Raw genomic sequence first — 20,881 nt, 5'->3', positions numbered from 1 at the left:
TCAGGCACAGACTCAGCCACAGAGTCTGTGTCTGAGAGTCTCACCCAGAGTATCAGTGCCAAAATCTGAGCACCAGTCTCAGCCCCACAGTCTCAGCCCCCCAGTCTTAGCCCCAGTCTCAGCCCCAGTCTCAGCCCCACAGTCTCAGCCCCACAGTCTCAGCCCCACAGTCTCAGCCCCCCAGTCTTAGCCCCAGTCTCAGCCCCAGTCTCAGCCCCACAGTCCCAGTCACAGAGTCTGACCCTGAGAGTATCAGCTCCAAAGTCTGAGGCCCAAAGTCTCTGCAACCATCAGAGCTACAGAGTCTCAGCCCCACAGTCTCATCCACAAAGTCTCGGCCGTACAGTATCAGCCCCACAGTCTCAATCACAGAGTCTGAGCCTGAGAGTACGGTGTGGTTTAAACTCTGTCAGCCACACAGTCTTACTCGTTCAATCTCCCCACGTTTCTCCACCCCCACACCCCGCTACCAAAGGGACAGAGGAGAACTGAAAGAATGTAATTCCCACGGGTTGAGATAAGAACAGTCCAGTAACTCAGCTATGACACAAACCACTGCTGCTGCCACCAGTAATAGTAAGGGAAATAACAAGGGAAGAGAATACAGTACCACCTGCTGATACCCAGCCTGATGGAGCAGTGAATCAGCCCTTCTGGGTAACTCTCAGTTTACATCCCGGGCATGACATGCTGTGGTATGGAATACCTCTTTGGCTAGTTTGGGTCAGGGGTCCTGTCTCTGCTTTCCCCCAGCTTCCCTCCTCCCTGTCAGAGCAGGAGGCTCAAAGGCCTTGGTCAGAGTAAGCATTACTGAGCAACAACTAAAACCATCGGTGTTATCAGCGCTGTTCCCAGGCCAAAAGTCAAAACCACAGCACTGCAGCAGCTACTAAGAAAGAGAAAAAATGACTGCTAGTGCTGAACGCAGGAGAGTGTATCAGCTCCTAAGTCTGAGGCCCTAGTGTACTCAGTAGGCAAGGGCACAATGGCACCAACATCACAAAGCCTTGGTGGTCACTATGGAGATGCCCATCTCCGGTTGGGAGCTGGTGGGAACAGTGATGGGACTGGGCATCTCCATGGCAACTGCCAGGGCTTTGTGATGTAGAGGGGAGTCCTTGTGCCCAGAGGCCATTGTGACACCGCACTGACCGTGGGGTACATAAGGAGCGAGAGCCCCGGAGTACCTCAGTCCAGAGGAGCAGCCTCCCGCAGGAGGCAGCAATTCCCCTGGAAGCCCCCAGCAGTTCAGCGTCCCAGGATGTGGAAGATGCCCGCGGGTACAGAGGAGAGAGCCCGTTGGCAGCCCGCTGAGGGCAGGCCCAGGGAGCAGAGAAGATGCCAGGTGAGGGCCGGGGCAGGAGGGAGAGGCCGGTGGTGGGACAGGGCCAGGCTTGCCCGCACTGCATGGGCTGCTGTGCCAAGGCAGCCGCCTCCATCACACACCTTTTCCTCCTCCTCCTACCCGCAGGTGGCCCACAGGCAGCCCAAGGAAGTGCTGCAGGGCAGCCTGAGGCAGGAGTGGTCCCGCCATAGGATCACGCTGCCACAGGTGCCCTACCCAGAGCGGTTTCGGCCTGTCGTCATCCAGCAGGTTCAGGTAGGGAGCCCCAGGGAGACGGGGCCAAACGTCTTCCTGACCCCAGGAGATGCTGATGGGCAGGCAGGAGGTGCAGGAGGGAGCAAGCTGAGGCCCCCCTTGCCGTGCCCCCTGCAGGCTGCCCGGGCATGCCGGGGGTGCTCTGGGAAGTGCCTGTGGGCTGCGGGTGCCCAGCCCTCTCCCCAGGGGCTCCAGGAGCAGGAGGCAGCCGCCTGCGGGACTGAGCCCTGCCCTGAGGCTGGCAGGGGATCCTAACTTCCTGAGCTCAGCCTGCTGGGCCGTGGGCACAATGGACACAGTCACACAGCCTCTCTCCTCGGCTTCTTTTGCAGATAGACAGCCTGGGGCACCGAGTGGTGCTGCCCAGCACCAGGGGGTCGAGACAGGAGCAGACACTCCGTCAGCCACTGTTGGTGACAATGGCACCACGGCTACCACCTGGCTGCAGGCTGCCACCTCTAACACCAGCACCCTCTGCAGCTTCTGGCAGTGTGAGCGGCTCGGCCATCGCCACCTTAAGCAGGAAGCCACAGCAGCTTCTAACAGCTTCTGCCCAGCTGCGCCATGTCCCCAATTACGGCGGCAGAGATACATGGCTGGAGACCTGCCAGCCTGCTCTACACAGGTCCACAGGCTCTGCTCCCACAACAAAGAACTTGGGGAGCATGAGCACAGTGCTGCGCAGGCACACCACTAGGAGCCAGGGACTCTGCCAGCAGTCACCAGCTGCAGGAACACACATGAGAGGAGACACCTTCCTGGCAGCCAACAGCAGCAAGGCCCCAGCAACTCAGCAAACACTGAGGAAAACTCTGCAAGCTGCAAAGCCCCTGCCACCAATTTCGGCAGCGGGCAGCAAGGGCAGCCTCAACAGCAAGTTGCTGCGGTGGCATCCAGCGATGGAGCGGGTATATCAGGAAAGAGCCAGGCTCCTCATGAGTGATGTCCTGCACAAGCCATTGGATGCGATCCAGGCCACATCCATGGCCCAAAGACACATGGATGTGTCCACGGCAGCAATGACAGCGGCAAATGTTCGGGGCATGGAGCCTCCCTTGGATGCAGAGCTTCGGGCAGAGCCCAGCACAGCCCCTCTCATCCCAGCAGCAGGCAAGGCTGGAGCAGACATGGTGTCTCCAGTGCCTGTAGAGGAGCAGGTAGAGGCCATGACAGTAGATGACTTCTCGGATGCTGAGGAAGAGCAGCACCACACACCTCTCGCTGCCGTGGACCAAGAGGAGGAGGAAGCACCGGTACCAGCTTCCCCTGGCTTTGTCGAGCAGGAGGCAGAAACAGCCAGGCTCCTCGTGAGTGATGTCCTGCACAAGTCATTGGATGTGATCCAGGACACATCCATGGCCCAAAGCTGTGGGGATGTGTCCACGGCAGCAATGACAGTGGCAACTGTTCAGGGCATGGAGCCTCCCTTGGATGCAGAGCTTCGGGCAGAGCCCAGCACAGCCCCTCTCATCCCAGCAGCAGGCAAGGCTGGAGCAGACATGGTGTCTCCTGTGCCTGTAGAGGAGCAGGTAGAGGCCATGACAGTAGATGACTTCTCGGATGCTGAGGAAGAGCAGCACCACACACCTCTCGCTGCCGTGGACCAAGAGGAGGAGGAAGCACCGGTACCAGCTTCCCCTGGCTTTGTTGAGCAGGAGGCAGAAACAGCCAGGCTCCTCGTGAGTGATGTCCTGCACAAGTCATTGGATGTGATCCAGGGCATAGACGAGCAGCCTGTGGAAGAGCGGGACATTGATGAAAGCCATGTGGGTGTGTGCAAGGGAGCAAGGAGCCCTGCAGCAGATGAGGACACTGAGACTCCTGTGCAACCTGCTCAGAGGCGACGCACACCTATCGAGAGAGGCGTGCAGGTCTCCTTTGGGCACAAAGTGAGGAGAGCACCTGGAAAGCATCAGGGAGAGGCCAACACAGCTGTTACCTCCCCACCACTACACAAGGAGGAACTGGCAGCGTCTCCTGAAGCCATTGAGGACACCAAGGCCGAGCCAGCTGTGTCTCTGAGTCAAGCGGCACCCAGACAAGGTCGGCAGCAGCGTGTGCACGAGTTCGGCCATGCCTTGGCTTCCCCTCCCTGGGCGAGGGCTGAAAGCCGTTTGTGGAAAGCCCCTGAGGGAAGCCCTTGGCGGTGGGTGGCAGCAGGAGCTTGCCCGGTGCCCGCCCAGCCCCGTGCCTACAGCTCCCCTTTCCCCACAGGCATCGCCACCCTCCCATACGCAGGAGCAGTCCAACAGCGACAACCGTCCCGCTTCAGAAGGGCGCTGAAGGCTCTGCGCAGGGCTTTCCGCTGCTCCTGCGTCAGCCCCAAAGTGGAGGAGTAGAGCCCCACTGCCAGCTCCAGACCCGAGGGAGCTGCGCTGAGGACATCGTGCTGCAGCCTGAGCTTGCCGTGGACACTTTCTCGGGCCAATAAACCACATCCCTTTCTCCCCAGTGCTTGCCTCTGCCTTCTCCAGCTCTTCCCTTGTTTCAGTAGCAGAGACGCCTGCAGAGCGGCCCCTTTCCTTGCAGCCCTTCCCGGCTGCTGACCTTGCACGCCTGCTGGCTCTTGGCAGCGCCTGCTGCCCATGGAGGAAAAGCGCCTCCCGACGGGATGAAGCAGTGTGTGATGCAGTGGCTCCCACGGCAGCCGGCTTTTGAGCGGTGCCCGCAATGAGAGGGGTGTAGAAGGGATGGGAGGAATAAGGAGCAAGGCTTGGAGTTGCTAAGGCCAGAGATAAGGGACAAGAGACTGTGATAGTCCTGCTCCTCCTGCACGTGCAAGCACTGGAGCTTGCAGTAAGAAGCTGGCAGTGTTTCCAGAGCAGAAATGTAAATGGGCAGCAGATGGGTGACCCCGCTCAATCCCTCCCTTCCCCATCCTAGAGCTTCCGACCAACCCAGCGCAGGAGCTCTTGCAGCTGCCCCGAGCCATGGCCTTGGGTCCCTGCGACTGCTGCAGCAGGACAGGGAGGTGACCCTGAGGCTGCAGATGTACTTGTGCAGGAATGTGCACACGGTTCTTGGTTTGTGTTTGGGGTTGGGAAACCACCTTGTACTCCTGGCCACACTGTGTGCAGCTGGCACATGAAGCTCCACAGTGCAACTGAATCAAGCGGCGAACAACTTGATCTTGCTGGAAACCAGCTCTGAAGACTGTGTCTGGGAAGCTGCAGTGTAGCATGAGCTCGTGCATGGCCTTCGCTTCCCTCCTTGACCTCATGTGCCCAGTTATTTCCCCATTCGGGGCCTGTGGCTGTGAAGGCACAGACAGAATGCATCAACAGCAGGTCCCAAAGGTCAGAAAGGGAAGTCATGGGCAGGGGCCTGGAGCAGCTTCTCTTGACTGACTGCTGTGTCAGGCACTCCTGCAACTGGGCTAGAGAAGCTTCCAGGAGTCCAGGAACCGGGGCCAATGAACAGGGACACGTGTGAGCCCCTGGTGTAGGTAGTTAGGGTCTGGCAATCGGAAGATGTCGCGCTGTACGGAAAGATAAGACCCCCCTCCGAGTAGCCAATAGGGCCTAGCCTAGGTCGTAAGCAGACGGACGTGACGTTGTAAACCCAGGCTATATAACACCGTGTTACTCGCCAATAAACGCCATTTGCCATCCACCACATTGGTGTCCGTGAGCTGATGGCCCGAGCGGCCTGGGGTTGGTCGCTGTGGCGTTCCTGAACCAGGTCGCCACGCCAACGAAGGCAACAAGTGGTGCCGAAACCCGGGAATCGTCTGGGACAGGTGAACGGCAGCCGGAGCGGCTGGACCAGCCCGGCGGGGAGGACGCTCCCAAGCGAACAAGGTGGATGGAAGCCCTTGTGAAGGTCGTATCTCAATTACATAAGCAGTGGGGTATTGATTGTAAGCCCAAAGATTTTACTCTCACAGTTGCGAGGCTTTTACAAACTGGGGTCATTGACCAGCCAGTGGATATTCTCCACCCTGAGGTGTGGGATAAATGCACTGAAGTGTTAGCCCAGAGGAGACGATGTCCTCGGGTTGTGGGAAATACCTTAAGTCGTGGGGGAAAGTCGTACAGGCCCTGTGCAAGGCCATGCAAGAGCAGGAGACCTGGAAGGCAGCAAAGAACTGTTTGTGGGCTACCCCGAAATTGGGAGTCGGGGCAGCTACACAAACTCTGCACCCCCAGACGCTACTGAGCCTAAAGATGCGCAGAAAGGCGACACGCCTCCTCAGTCCCTGAATCCCGACCCGCCTACGGAGGGACAGAACGAGCAAAATCCTTTTGGGGTGGGCTGGTCGAGGAGCCCAGGGGCGCCGCGGAGAAGGAGTCCGAGGCAACTGGGGTCAGCCCCCCGCCCTGTGCGCCCCAAAATGGCGCCGAGCGGAGAGAAGGAGGGCGGGGCGAAGATGTCCCCGGCGGGAACAGGGGGGAAGTGCTAGAACTGACAAGAGCGCGTGAGAATGAGAAGGAGAACCGAAAGGGGGAGGGGCGCGCGAGCAAGGGGAGGAAAGCCAATCAGAGGGCGGGGCGAACCAGGAGGGCGGGGAGAGCCCAGAGGCAGGGAACGGCCCGCCCACAAGAAAAGCGGGCGGGGCCGGAGCCCAGCGAAAAGGCGCGGGAAACCTGAAGTAACCGGTCAGTCGGTCAGTCGGCTTCCGACTGAGTCAGGCACTGCCTGGGGCGGGTGGCTCGCAACCGATTCAAACTCAGAGGAGGAGGAAACGGAGGTAAACAAAGTCAAGAGCCAAAGCATTCCCATCTGGACTAAAGAGGAACGGCGAGGGGAAGAAGTCCCTCTCATGGACTGGAAGGAAATAAAGATTGCGTTTGCCGACTGGGCCCCCATCAGTCAAACTGGCGTTCCCGGTCCAGGGGTGAGCAGACAGGGGACAGAGAGTCATTCGCCAATAAACCCTAAGGATGTACAAGCAATTGTTAAGGCAATTGCAGATAAAGGGCTTAATTCTGCCATGGTCTCCACCATCATAGATGGTGTTTTCGGAAGAGACGATATGCTCCCGTTCGATATAAAACGGGAATGGAGATGGGGATGGGAACAACGATAGAGGCTAGCCCTTACAGGGCGAGGGTATGCCGCTGTTAGAAAAAATGGCAGAGTTAGGTGTTGCCCACTTAAATCCATTAAACTAGACCTCCATAATAAAACAAATGAAAATTGTGAGTTTCTGTTCACAGGATTGAGATCATCGAACGCCCTCGTAACTCGTACGCCCCGGTGACAAGAGAGGACGACAAGTCACCATTGCATCTATACCCAGGAGCTCCACACCAGCGGACCCCAGCAACAGCGAAATAGCCCCCAAGGGAGGGGGCTACGATGCCTTTGTCTGATTTTGATTTTGGGGTTTGTTACTATAGGGCAAGTAGAATGATCGTGCTGGTATTACTCTTTGGACCCTGTATATTGAATCGCCTTGTGTCATTTGTGAACAGCCGGCTAGAACAGGTTAACATCATGTTTGTAGAAAGCCACCAACTACTTTAAGAACGTATCTACTCAGTATTACACTTATCCCAACTTGCCCCAACTTACAACCCGTCCCCTTAACTACCCCTCACTAACCACTTACCCAAAGCCACTAACCACTAACCTGAAGTGCCTTCTACTGTAACATTTTATATGTATATGTGTACTCTTTTCTACTTTTCTACTTTTTTACTTTTTATATTAGCCTATTTAATTAAACATAGGGAGGGGGGGGAAATGTAGGTAGTTAGGGTCTGGCAATCGGAAGATGTGGCGCTGTACGGAAAGATAAGACCCCCCTCCGAGAAGCCAATAGGGCCTAGCCTAGGTCGTAAGCAGACGGACGTGACGTTGTAAACCCAGGCTATATAACACCGTGTTACTCGCCAATAAACGCCATTTGCCATCCACCACATTGGTGTCCGTGAGCTGATGGCCCGAGCGGCCTGGGGTTGGTCGCTGTGCCGTTCCTGAACCAGGTCGCCACGCCAACGAAGGCAACATCCTGGGGCACTCTCTCCACACCAAACACCCCCGTTGGCAGACTGGTGATGCCTCAATTTCTCTGCCTCCCCAACACCCCCCTTTCTCTCTCTCTCTTCTCTGAAAGTTGCTAAGTAACACGGGGCCCACCTCGACTTCTCCTGAAGCCACAGAGCTCAGGTGGAGTCTAACTGTGAGAAGGTGAACATCTGCAGAATATTTGTTCCGTTAAAGCTGGTGTTTCTGTAGGGACCTCGGGTGTTATCTCAGCTGAATGCGCACAGAAAGGCTTTGGAGGGAGACTGAGCTGAGCTCTTAGGCAGAAGCTCTTCCCTGTGAGGGTGCCCAGAGAAGCTGTGGCTGCCCCATCCCTGGCAGTGCTCAAGGCCAGGTTGGACACAGGGGCTTGGAGCAAGCTGCTCTAGAGGAAGGTATCCCTGCCCATGGCAGAGGGTAGCAACAGGAGAAGCTTTAAGGTCCCTTCAATCCCTGGTCTCTTTCACAGGAAGGGACAGAGCCTTTACCACTTCTCTGGGCAACCTGTTGCAGTGCTTCTACCTTTCAAAGCAGAATCTGCTGCTGCTCTCCACTGCCACTGTTTCCTGGTTGCACTGGCAGTTTTCCTGTTCACTGGGGAGGGAATGGGTTGTTCCTCTGTTCTGGTGCTTCTGGCCATACAGCAAGGAGGCTCCTGGGCTCTGCGATGTCCACATGCTATGGGGTGAAGCATCCTCTCTGGAGCTGCTCGCCTCTGCCAGGAAGCTTCTCCTACAGAAGCTGCCCTCTGCCCCTTCCCAGACACCTCGACCTGAGCCAGCTCCTCTGGACTGGCCTTTTGAACCGGTTCCACTTCTCCTCCCAGTGTGAATCCAGCACTTCTTAACCCCCCAGGCACCCCGGGCATCCCATCCATAGCAGCTCCCAGGAGTCCCACTCTCTGCCCTTACTTTAGGAGCTGTCAGCACATCTGCCTGGGGCTGCTGACAGCACTGAGATACAGGCACTGGGAGGGCAGAGCATCCTTGTGTTCCCAGCTCCTGTTGCACATCTCCCATCTGCCTGTTGCAGATCTCTGGCTTGGGGAACCCCCATCCCTGGCAATCCCCACCGCTTCCTCCCTGCCCTGCTCCTTCCTCTCCTCCTGCACATCCCCAACACTGCAGAAGCCATCTGGGGAGTCACCACCTTCCTTCCCCTCCTCAGCATGTGTTTCTCTAGATACACACACACATTCACAAACCCCAAGAGCTCACTCTGGAGCCTGGAGAACTTCCGCTGCTTTTTGAACAGCAACCAGGAGAGCTCAGCCCTGTTTTCCAGCCAGCTCCAAGCCCGAGCACCCCTGATCCCACCAGTGAACCACTGCGAATGGGGAGGAGAATATCCCAGCGCGAGGCTGGAGATGTCTGCTCCTTCCGATGTTATTTGCCAGCCCTAGACACTAGGGGAAGGAGAATTCACCTTCAGTTAAAGATGATGCAGGGAGGGGAGAGAGAAAAGGAGAGAATAAAGAGAACATGTGGTTCCCCGGATTCAATCAGCCAGAAGCAATGAGGTGCTGGTACCCTCTAATTTTTAGATTCACAGATTTAAGGGCCAGAGGGGACCATGATGCTCTCATCTGGCCTGACAGTCTGTATTATGTAAAAGCCACTTGAAGCCAGACAGTGCCACCAGCTTTTTAGAAGCAACAGCAAGCACTGGCGAGCTTATAAAGAATGTGATTCTCCCAAGGTAGAGGGATGTGTGAATCCCAGCACATCCCAGGTAGAGAGGAGGCCAGATACATCCTCCCCAGTGGGTTCCAGCTGAACAGGCAGTAGCACTAGGGGAAAGAAAACATCCTTTCCCTTCTGTGCCAGGCAATTCCTTTGCCCAGCAAAGAGGGATAAGCAAGCATGGAGGAAAAAAAAGCCACCCCTTCCTTGTGTTTTCCTTTTGAACCTTGCCTGGAAAGGGGATCCCAGCCCCGGGGTGTCTCTAGGCTGCTTTGGTGTAGAACACCAGTTTGCAGCCCTGCAGCCTTTCAGCAATGGGAGCTGAGCCCAGCCCTGAGCCAGATCCCGAGCTCCTCACTCAGCCTGCAGCTCCGCGGAGGTGTAGTCATTGACTGCAGTGTGAGTTGTTTCTCTGAAATAGAGCCAGGCCGCATAAAACATCGATAAAGAGCTCAGGATGCTTCCCTTTAATGAGCTGAGATTGTAAGACACTGAGCTTGCCAGGAGCTGCCCATTCTGTCAGGAGGAGGAGATCCTGCTGGAGAAGTGTTAAGTGGGTCCTGCTGACTCATTGGTGCAGATGGCTCCGACCCCACGCGAGCCAGGAGGGGGACAGCATCCAGCACAGGGGCGGAGCTGCTGCCCCAGCATGGTAAACACAATGGACGGGGCACATCAAACCGGGTTTCACTTCATTCTCCACGTCCCATTGAGTACAGTGAGCACCAGACATTGGGCAAAGCTGAGGAGCACCCACAGGCTCCCTGTGCTCCTGCGGCAGCTCTTCTTTGACAAAACACCTTTATCCCTGCAAGATGCCCTCCCCAAACCCACACCAATGTCCCAGCAGAGGAACCAAAGGTGTGACTCAAGCAGCAAGTGTGGCCCCAGACACGAGGCAGAGACCTCAGCCCTGAGCTCCTTGGGAGCCAGAGCAGGGAGAGAAGCTGGATGGGGCACTGGGGGCCTGCCATTAATGTGCTTCGTAGAACTACAGGCTGGTTTGGGTTGATGGGATCTTACAGCTCATCCAGTTCCAACCCCCCTGCCACGGGCAGGGACACTTTCCACTAGGGCACGTTGCTCCAGGCCCCATCCAGCCTGGCCTTGAACAGGCAGACAGCTCTGGCGCTGGATCCATCACAGCCATCCAGCTGCCTGGAGTCCTTCCTTTGGGAGGCAGAGGGCACAGAGCTGAAAGCTTCTCGTTCCCATCAGAATCACAGAATCATAGAATAGTTAGGGTTGGAAAGGACCTTAAGATCGTCAAGTTCCAGCCCCCTGCCATGGACAGGGACACCTCACACTAAACCATATCACCCAAAGCCTCGTCCAACCTGGCCTTGAACACTGCGAGGGATGGAGCATTCACAGCCTCCCTGGGCAACCCATTCCAGTGCCTCAGCACCCTAACAGGAAAGAATTTCCTCCTTATATCCAATCTAAACTTCCCCTGTTTAAGTTTTAACCCGTTACCCCTTGTCCTGTCACTACAGGGCTGCTCTGAATCTCTTCTCTGCCCAGCCTGTAGCTGTGCCTCAGATTGCTCCAATCCAGGTGTAGGACCTTGCACTTGGCATGGTTAAACTTCATGAGGTTGGCATCAGCCCACCTCACAAGCATGTCAAGGTCCCTCTGGATGGCATTCCTTCCCTCCAGCGGATCAACCTCAGATCTCTTGCATCTTTTGTTACCTTAATATTTACCTTTCCGTCCTTTTCACAGGTAGATAATTTGACTTCCCTTCCACTTTTCACCTTTCAAGTCCTCATACATTTTTGCTATTTCTCCCTTTGACATCTGAAACAAGCTGGCTTTACAAGAGACAGCATTAGAAGTGACCCAAACACGCTGTGCATGTGAGCAAGCAGATGGTGAACTCCTCTAGTTGAGCTAGGACTGCTTCCAAGGCCTTTGCCATCAGCCACGGCCTGATTTAGCAACATTAACCTTTGGCAACACCCTTGAATTAGGAGTTGTCTCTGCTCTCCTTCCATTCCTTACATACACTAACTCTGGCTTCACTTCCACTTGCTCCTAATAGGTTACAGCTGCTCACAGCCTTTTGTGTCATCTGTCATTTAGCTGCCGCTGTGAGAAGCTGCCATTGGGCACCTCTGGCCCATAACATCCGATTTTCACTTTAACAATAAATCCATCTTTGCTACAGGTGCCCCTCCTCACACTGCTTCCTTTTATGTTTTGTTGTCACTTGATGGAATCTTCACTCAATTTCAATCCCTTTATTTTGTTGCAGGTCTATGTGCAAACTTCAATAAAGTTAAGCCCATGCCTGCATGATATTTATAGCTGAGATTAATTAACACTGAGCTACTGGAGAGGCAAAGATGTGTTCCTTGGCCTCCCTCTGATCAGCTTTGGGCCAAGGCAGGGGAGCAGGCCTGCTGTCCTGTGGCTGGTCACTGCAAGAGAGGCAGGCAGGTTGCTGGGTACACAAGTGTTTGCTGACAGGCAGGGTACTCGACAAAACGATCACACGCTAGCTGGATAACATGCACAGTGGATGAAACAAGCACACTAAAACAACTGGGTAGATATCTCTGTATAGTAAATAAGTACAATAAACCAAAATGGTTCTGCGTATGAATGTGTAAGTAAAGTACAGAGGACAACTTGCAATGCATCCAATCAATCCTGCATAGAGAGAACAGGGATTAAGAAGAAACACATCACCAGCCACCACCGAATCATCCTCCAGGCACACATCTCAGCTGGGAAGCCCCGGTGCAGCCGATGCTGGGACTCTCAGGGAAGCTCCTACCCAGTGCATCCACCCATAAGTGGGGCCTCAAATTCGGCTACAAGAGGCTCCTGCTTTTATAGCCTTAGAAACACAAGGGGCTTCATGCCAGCTCTGCCACTGTTTACTCGTGGGGCCGTGCAGTTCCCCATCATCTCAGTGTTGGCCGCACCGAGAGCTGGGGCCAGGCGCCCCGACCTGCCCAAGTGGGAAGCTCACAGAACACCTGCACCCTCACAGTCAGGATTTACAACCCAGATTCCACCAGAGCTGAGAATCATGAGTCTGCCATTTTTGATGGACTGCCTTTGCACCTGCATCAGGACTGCCAGGAAACACCCAACTGGGGCAGTGTGTATAATCTCCCAATTGTGGACATGCAGTGTCAGTTGGCTCCTTCTCACACCCTTTCCCTTGACCAGAAGGGTTGAGGACAGCCCCTACCTGGGTCCCCATACCCTTCCCTCATACCCCATACAAATACCCTATACATATATCCATATATCATACATATATCCATACCCCATACAAATTCTAACAAGAGACATACACAGGAGCAAATTTTGTCCTTAAGGGAACAGACAAATAATTCTACATCAAATAATTAAAATACAAGAATGAAACAAAGATATTCCTTTCAAGCACCTCTTGCACTGGCCACACTTCCCACAAAATCCAAAGGCAAACCCACCTGGCACTGACCCTGGCATTTCGCATTGCCACAGGCAAGAATTTCAGGCTGACGTGACTACCAACCAGATTGGATTTGGGATTTTCTTCAACAAATCCTTCGCCAAACACCTTCTGCCTGAAGATTTCCGTCTGATTTCATGGTTACAGGTAGCAACAGCCACTTAGGATCATAACTTCAAAGAAAGATTTCAGTGCCTGGAAGTGGGATGATTCAGAGTTCTGCACAGCCCTACCAGAGCATCGCAGTATTACCAAGTTTCATTAAATAACATTCCAGCTGATGTCCAATAATGATAAATCTGTCTATATCATTTTCAACACCAGGCACGTTGGGAGACAGGCTAGGATAAAAAGAACTCCCAGTAGTTAAGGGAGGATTACCATTAAGAATGAAACCACTGCAAGTTTCCAGCATCTCCCTGAAAGACACACGTCAAATGATTCCAGCCAAAGCCATAGCCAGGAACACTAACAAGTTATTTAAGAAGAAAAGGTGCAATAAATAGAAATATACTGGAACAAGGAAGGACTGAGGGTCCAGATCTCCTGCCTCGTAATATCCTATTTTAACTGACAGTTAATGGGGCAAAGTTCTGAGCTGAAACATAATGCTAATGAGGTGACTTCCCTTTGTACCGTAACACATTTATCTTCAACGTGGAAATACAAAATCCAAACAGGAGACTGACTCACTGATCCAATAGGAAATTCAGCAAAGAAGTGAGACAAGCCTGCAGGAGTGAAAGAGCAGCACAGACACATTTTTCTTGGTCTCGCAAAAAACCGCTAGGCTATTACACAAAATGCATTAAAAATAAAGAAAACACAAGAAAATGTGTGATGTAGGAGCAGTGCCCGTTACATAACATCCTGGTACAGACACAGAATGGCAAGTTAAACAACATCACAGTGTAACGATCCATTTTCTAAATCGCTCAGTGAATTTCACAGAAGCAGCATGGTTTCCATGAGCTGAGCCCCAGCAGTTTTACACACCCAGAATTACTGAGCATAAGGTGTGCAAACATCTTCACGATCAGAAGGGGACACATATACACAGAGAAGAACAGATAATAAAATGCAAAGGTCCACAGGCAGAGCAGATAAGCTGGAGTCTCAAGTTTAATTCACAGGTTGGAGAAACATGGGATAAGTATATGGCCAAGGGATATGAACACTGTTTTCCTAGTGTAATCATGATCCACGGTTGCACCTCCTTCATCTACGCAGAAATAAACATCTAGATGCAAATGACGTTCATTTCATCCAGATGCTAAGTTAGTACTACAGTCATCACTACAAATTCCATGTGAAATACCATGCATCCTGGCGTATCCCAGCTCAGTACTGGTACAAGAGGAGCGTGAGGAAAAGCCAGGCACTTTGCAGATGCTTTCACCCAGAAAGGCCGTACAAGCTCCTACTTTTCTGTTATTTGCTTTGAACAGTGGGGCGTTGTCAAACATATAGCAAATTAGTGATCTATTCAAAATTTCTCCATTGGATGCCATTATGATTTCTGTCCAGTCTGAAGTGACCACTACAGCTGGCAACCTGGTAAACTCTTACCAAAGGTGTGCTAGTAGCTTTATTCTTATGCACAAAATCGACACATTGAATTCACACTGAAGTGCTCACTCTAGAACTAGCATTACAAATCCCACCCTCTAATTCACTTAGCAACACAAGCAATTTCATCTACACCTGTGTATTAAGCCACTGTGCTTATTTACTTGCTGTGATTCGATTGCCTGTTTTTAACTAACGCACAGTCCAGAACCTCTGCCGTAACTGTACTAAAAGCTACAATTCAGCAGCAGGGCAAGTCAGACATGCTTTGCTACAAAGAGCCCCAGAACACTCTCCCAGCAATGTCGTTGAGTCTTCACTCTGTTGCAGCTCCCTTCTGACCATTCTCTCCTTTTAGGCTTCAGAGCCTAAGCCAAGCACTGGGGAATCTCTGAGATCCACAGCATATTTGAAGGGGAAGTCCACTTCACACCTATAAAAGACTTCACAACTCTCAGGGAGCGTTCTTCTAACATCTTCCTCATAGTTCTTCTACCCTTGATTTTCCTGTCACTAGTTCCCTTTTTGCACTACAGCCCCACTATCTGAGAGGAAGATGACGTGAACAGATGATGATTAGCTAGACTCAACCAAGATTCAACTTGTAATATTACTGCAGAATGGGATCCCCTCACATTCAGTTCTCAAAGTGCAAGGTTACAACACCAAAAGTCGAACTGGGAGTCAGTATTCATGACTGCCAGAAAAAATGGCATTTGCATAACCAGTCACTGAGAAAGAATTTGTCAATAAAAAAAAATCCTCTTCCAGCTACCAACCTGAAAATGTTAATATATAATTTGGTAAGCAGTATCAGCAGCAGTGATTTGGATGAATGTATTGGAAAGGATAAAGAAATGTGAATCATTTGCTAAACAGGTATCCAACTTTGGTACAAAAGGCTTCTGAAACGCCAGTTTCTGGCTGAGGGCCTCTTCCATTATTTTCAAGACAGAAGCTGCTTGATGATCATGTGGAGAAAACAAAGAACTTCCCTGGGTTTATGGCAGACATTCAAACCCAACTCTGAAGCAAGCAGTTTAAACAGCACAGATGAAGCTCCCCTGTGATTCACTACTTCCCTGATACAAAATAGTTGATGAAACAGTTACACGAATCATCACAGCTTTTAGTGTGGGACTGGAGAATGTATTATGGTTACACTCTGTTACTCCCTTCAGGGGAGTCAAACACAGACCTGTTTGCGCTTAGGAAATGATGCCCTAAGAAACTGGCAAAGATGTTCAGATATCAGTTAATGAAAAAAGAACTTTTGTTCTTCTACAGGAAAGGAAAAGACAGGAAAGGAAAAGGCACTTTTAGGTAAAAGATGATTTTCAATCTACAATCTACAAAGTTACCTTTCCTCGAATGCCACAGCCACACACTGTCAGTTTAGGGTCATTTAAAGCTTTTGTAAAATTGGAATGATGTCTGCAACATCTGATAGGATTTACTATTATCCTTTACCATTGCTATTAACTAGTCTTTTAAAACACTGTCAGCCACAAATAGAAGAAATGAACACAGAAATTGCTACAGCAATATATATACTAAAAAAAACCAACCCCAAACCAACCCAGATAAAAAAACAAAAAAACCCAAACCAAAACACAACAGAAATACATGTAAAAAATGCAATGCAAAGTCCTTGCAGAAGCACACATTTTAATTGTCAATACCTGAACACCATGAAACCATGAACAGTAAGTTGCTCTTGCACTATGCATGCCAAATTCAATACTGAGGATCCAGACAACTCCTCAAGAAATGGAAGTAATGACAATTTAATACAATTTGTAAATACCACCTGAAAGTCACAGAAAAGTAACAGAAATAATGTATGTCTTGATGCTGATACACAGCATGCCTTTTAGAGCAATGAAGACTTTGGGTTACATGGGATGAAGTGCAATTACAACCACGTCATGAACAAAACTGAGAGTGACTGCATCTAATGCCTATCTGCTAACCATTTATAACAAGTGGGACAGCATATACTTGTAACTACCCCTGCTTTGTTAATGCCCCTTGGTGACAGCTCTGAAGCTGTGGGCTACCTGAGAAGAAAACACTGATGCTGTGTTTCTCCTAAGAATATGCTGACTTACCTAACCTTCAGGAGTGCACTATGTTTTCTGGGGAGGCAGGGGGAAACCAAGAGTCCTGCACATTCTAGCCTGCCAACAACCTCACAGTTAGTGTGTCAGTCCAAGTTAGCAATGTATAGAAGACTGATTTAACAACTGAGCTGAAGTCAGTCCTACTGCAGTCTTACAACACACATTTAGTTTACAGACAGTGAAACAGAAGCATGAGAAATGATTTAAGAGGGAGAAACAAGGTCATAGCCTCTAGCCCAGTGACTGACAAGGGACCGGATGGATCAAACAGCTGTTCCTTTTGTTTCTACAAAGCATAACAACTTTAATACTACTACCACATTAAGTGGCCTTCCACAGAACTGAACAGCTCAATCCATAATTAGGATCAAGAACCTCAGTACAGGACTCTTAAATCTAAGCTGTTCTATGAATATCTGCTTCAGCTCTTTATTGAATCAGCTTCAATGAACTTCATTTCCCATGCCCTCCATGCCCCACTAACTGGAAAAAAAGTATCAAAGCCTCAAAAACTTCATGAGAGAAAAAAAAACCTGCTTCACAGCAGTGAACAGTTTGAAAATCCCTTCATTAGCATGTGCCAAATTACTTTTTCCAGATACTGAAATATTTGCTGTAAGGCTCAAAACCAAACTCAATGAGGCCACAAGATTAGGCATTATAAGATGTTCAGTCTCAGTTTACACAGATGTAAGATAACTTGCACTTGTCTTTCCACCAGTGCTGAGAAGTTACAGCATTTTCTCATCCATGTTTAAGTAAGCGAGAATTAAGACGAGTCTTACTTGAGATTCCCACTACAGATTCCCACTTGAGATTCCCACTATAACACTTTGAGCACAAAGCGAAGGAAAAATATGTAGAGGGCAGGAAGTCGACAGAATGGTAACCTTGCTTTAGAAGTGCCCGCATTGGTACATACATAAAGTGGCGTAAGAATATAAAAACCAACCAACCAACCAAACAAAAAACCGAGTAAACCCCCGATTTGATTTAGATGCCTTCTTTTCCTGGGGAAGTCCAAAAGGGCTTTCAGAAGCTGCCTTTACTGGAAAAGAATTTCTATACTGCATGCCTAGTTTGCTGAATCTTTCCAAAGGCTGCTTGTCTAGAATGCAGTCAGCCAGGATATGGCCTTTGGGTATTTCAGGCATGTAAGATGCCTTCGCACCCCCCCAGTGTCTCTTTGGCCTTTTCCACTGATAAAAGAAACCAAACTCTATTTCAATTATTTTCACTCTTCAAGATGTGCATCCTTAAACTGTTTTCTGAGAGCACTTCTCACATAAGCACAGGTGGTATAAACTGAGAATCTTACACAGCCTTACATCTTCCTCACTTAGAAATCAGAACCTATTTAAAACTGCAGGATCATAGAAACATCTGTTCATTTTTGAAGCTACCAGCATACGAGATATTTCAAACAATAGCAAATCAGATATGTAAAATCGAAACGTCAAGCTCCCACAGGCTACGCCTTCAACATTCCTTCTGAGTTTTATGCCATCATTGATAGGCAGAGAGTTCAACAAGCATTCAGCATTCAAAGTACCTGCTCCAACTTCCTGTTCTCCTTCAAGGCTGTTTTTGATACTGCCGTATTGCTCCTCAGTTGCCCGGTTGCCACGCATTTGAGACAGAATTCTCCGTGCCCTCTGAGCCTGGCCTTTCTGGATGAGCCAGCGGGGACTTTCAGGAAGGAGCAGGAACCCAAAACCCTGTCTGTGTAAGTGCCGGAAGAGCCGAGAGGCCCCGCAGGGCCCTGGAAATCAGACGAGCCCCGCACTCCGAGCGGCAGGGAGGGAGGGAGGGAGGAGGAGCGCGCCCCTCTCGCCGAGCCGAGGAAGGAAGGAGCGGAGCCCGGCCCCCGGCAGCGCGACAACAGCTTGTGCCGAGGGCTGGTTCTCAGCGGAGCGCAGCGGGGGAGCTGCTCCGCCCCGAGCGAGCCCCTGACCAGAGCCAGGGCGCCTACGAAGGGTTGAGCGCCGGGCGCACCGCGATCGTGCGGGGCGCGGCAGGGGAGAGGCGGCGCCGCATCCGCTCGCCCCTCCGGTCCCGAGCACGAGCGGCAGCGCTGCGGGATCGCCGCGTCCGGCGCGGAACTCGTATTTGCGGGGGGGGGGGGGGGGGGGGTGAGCTTGATTTGGGTGTGAAGGCAGCTTACGGGCAGCGCAAGCGTAAGCACGGGCACGTGGGGAAGGACTGACGGACACTGCAGCTCTGCTGGCCCCGCACCGAGCTGCAAAGAGCTGAGAGCTTCTCCCTGCCTCAGTGCTCGTCAGGGTTTCGGTCATAACAAAAGAGTGGTTTATACCCCAAATAAAAACCCTCAGCAGTGTTATGCCAGTAAGTAAACAACACAGTCAAATTGATGCTGAGCCTGTCTTCTGCAGCCCAGACTCACCCGAGTCATGAGTGCCAGTACTGAACTTTCCAATCAAGTCAGATTTCATCTGACGTCCTTGTGAACATCAGAGCCGGACAAAGCACTGCTTCAGAACAAAGCTGACTCCATGACAGCACATGGGCAGAGGTCCTGCTCTTCACAGCACACTCAGCCATCACAAACCAGAGAAAGGAAATGCATTTCAGATAGGGGGATTTCTATGAGAAATGCAGTGAATTTTCTCAGAGGAACCTGTCATAGTTTTTCCCTGTCCTTTCCTTGTTTGAACAGGCCCCATGCCCAGAGGCATCAGGTGCCCAATGGCAGCTCCATCACCCAGCTCCTCCTGCCATTCGCAGACACGCGGGAGCTGCAGCTCTGGCACTTCTGGCTCTTCCTGGGCATCTCCCTGCCTGTGCTCCTAGGAACGGCCTCATCATCACCAGCACAGCCTGCGACCAGCACCTCCACACCCCCACGTACTTCTTCCTCCTCAGCTGCTCCCTGCTGGACCTGGGCTGCATCTCCACAAGTGTCCCCACATCCATCACCAATTCCCTCTGGGACAGCAGGGCCATCTCCTACACAGGCTGTGCTGCACAGCTTTTTTTCCTTTCTCTTTTTCATCTTAGCTGAGTTTTCTCTCCTCACTGTCACATCCTACAACCACTACGTGGCCATCTGCAAGCCCTGCACTACGGGACCCTCCCGGGCAGCAGAGCTTGTGTCCACATGGCAGCAGCTGCCTGGGGCCCTGGGTTTCTCACTGCCCTGCTGCACACAGCCCATACGTTTTCACTGCCCCTCTAGCAAGGCAATGCTGTGGAGCAGTTCTTCTGTGAAATCCCCCAGATCCCCAAGCTCTCCTGCTCACACTCCTACCTCAGGGAAGTTGGGCTTCTTGTGGTCGGTGCCTGTTCATCATGTGGGTGTTTTGTGTTCATTGTGGGGTCCTGTGTGCAGATCTTCAGGGCCGTGCTGAGGATCCCCTCTGAGCAGGGACACCACAAAGCCTTTTCCACGAGCTGATGTCCGCGGGCTGATGTCCTGGTGAAGCAGAGACAACTTCTAGGCTAACCTCACATGCAAACTGGAATGGTTTGGTAGCTGCAGGATTAATCTTGCTAACTACTATACTATAAAACCCCTCATTAAAACAAGCTATAGCTAATGACGGATGAATTATGTATTCTCAATGAGTTACATGCAAGTGCATCTACATTTAGATGCAAAGGCATATGTGGGGGCTTCTTTTTGGCGCTACTGATGTTTCTTCAAGCTGACCTTTGTCTCCATCTGCCACCTCATGCAGCAGTTCTGTGCTCCAAGTGCATGCATGCGCTTGGTACTGCTGTCTGGTGCGCGTGACCAGAGACAAACCTCTTGTGTAGCCTTAAGTTGTGAGAAATTCACTTGGATCATCATCACATGTGTTCTGCTTGCGTTGGCCAGTGCGGCTGCAGCACCCCAAACACCCAAGCACTGGGTTTGTGAAACAATGGGGAGGGAACATTCATTTGAATTGACACGATGATCTGTTTGGACTGAACTCCCATATTCTCTGCCTTCATTTTAACAGTATTTTAGCAACTTGAGGTTGCTAGAAGTTGCAAATTTTAATTGACACGAAACAAATAATGGTGAACTTAAGCTCTCACCTGTTTCGAATTCCTAGTGTTTTACTAATGATCCTTGTACTCAGTCTGGCTGGGGTGGCATTAATTCTCTTCACAGCAGCCATTATTTAGCGACAAGTACAGAGCTGCCATGGTCTATATTTGTGGCTAAAGCAGTGCTTAGAACACATTGATGTTTAGTTCTTGCTGGGCAGGCTTGCACATCATCACATCTTTGCTTCTTTCTGAGAAAGCAGACTCAGGGTGCACAATAGGCTGGCATGGCACACAGCCGGAGGGCTGAACCCAAATGACTGAAGGGATGTCTGCACTATTCAGTGTTGTGCTCAACAATAAAACTGTGGAAAGGACATACTCCTAAGCAGCTGTTGCTCAGGGACTGTCTGGGCATCATCAGTCTATCTGTGGGACTTTGCATCACTTGGTTTTGGTTTCTGCCTTCCTTCACTCAGTAAACGGT

At 51.3% G+C, this 20,881-nt stretch overlaps 1 pseudogene; it reads left to right on the top strand.

Annotated features, from left to right (window-relative positions):
- Window positions 1-5,070: 5,070 nt before the first annotated feature.
- LOC133207512 (olfactory receptor 14C36-like) lies at window positions 5,071-19,813 on the top strand (annotated as a pseudogene).
- Window positions 19,814-20,881: the final 1,068 nt, after the last annotated feature.

Source organism: Neopsephotus bourkii, unplaced genomic scaffold (assembly GCF_033783945.1).
Source record: "Neopsephotus bourkii isolate Nb327-2 ecotype Australia unplaced genomic scaffold, CSIRO-AGI_Nbou_v1 NB_221, whole genome shotgun sequence".
Lineage (NCBI taxonomy): Eukaryota > Metazoa > Chordata > Aves > Psittaciformes > Psittacidae > Neopsephotus > Neopsephotus bourkii.
Note: the sequence above shows the minus strand (reverse complement) of the source record. Positions and strands in the feature narration are given on the sequence as shown.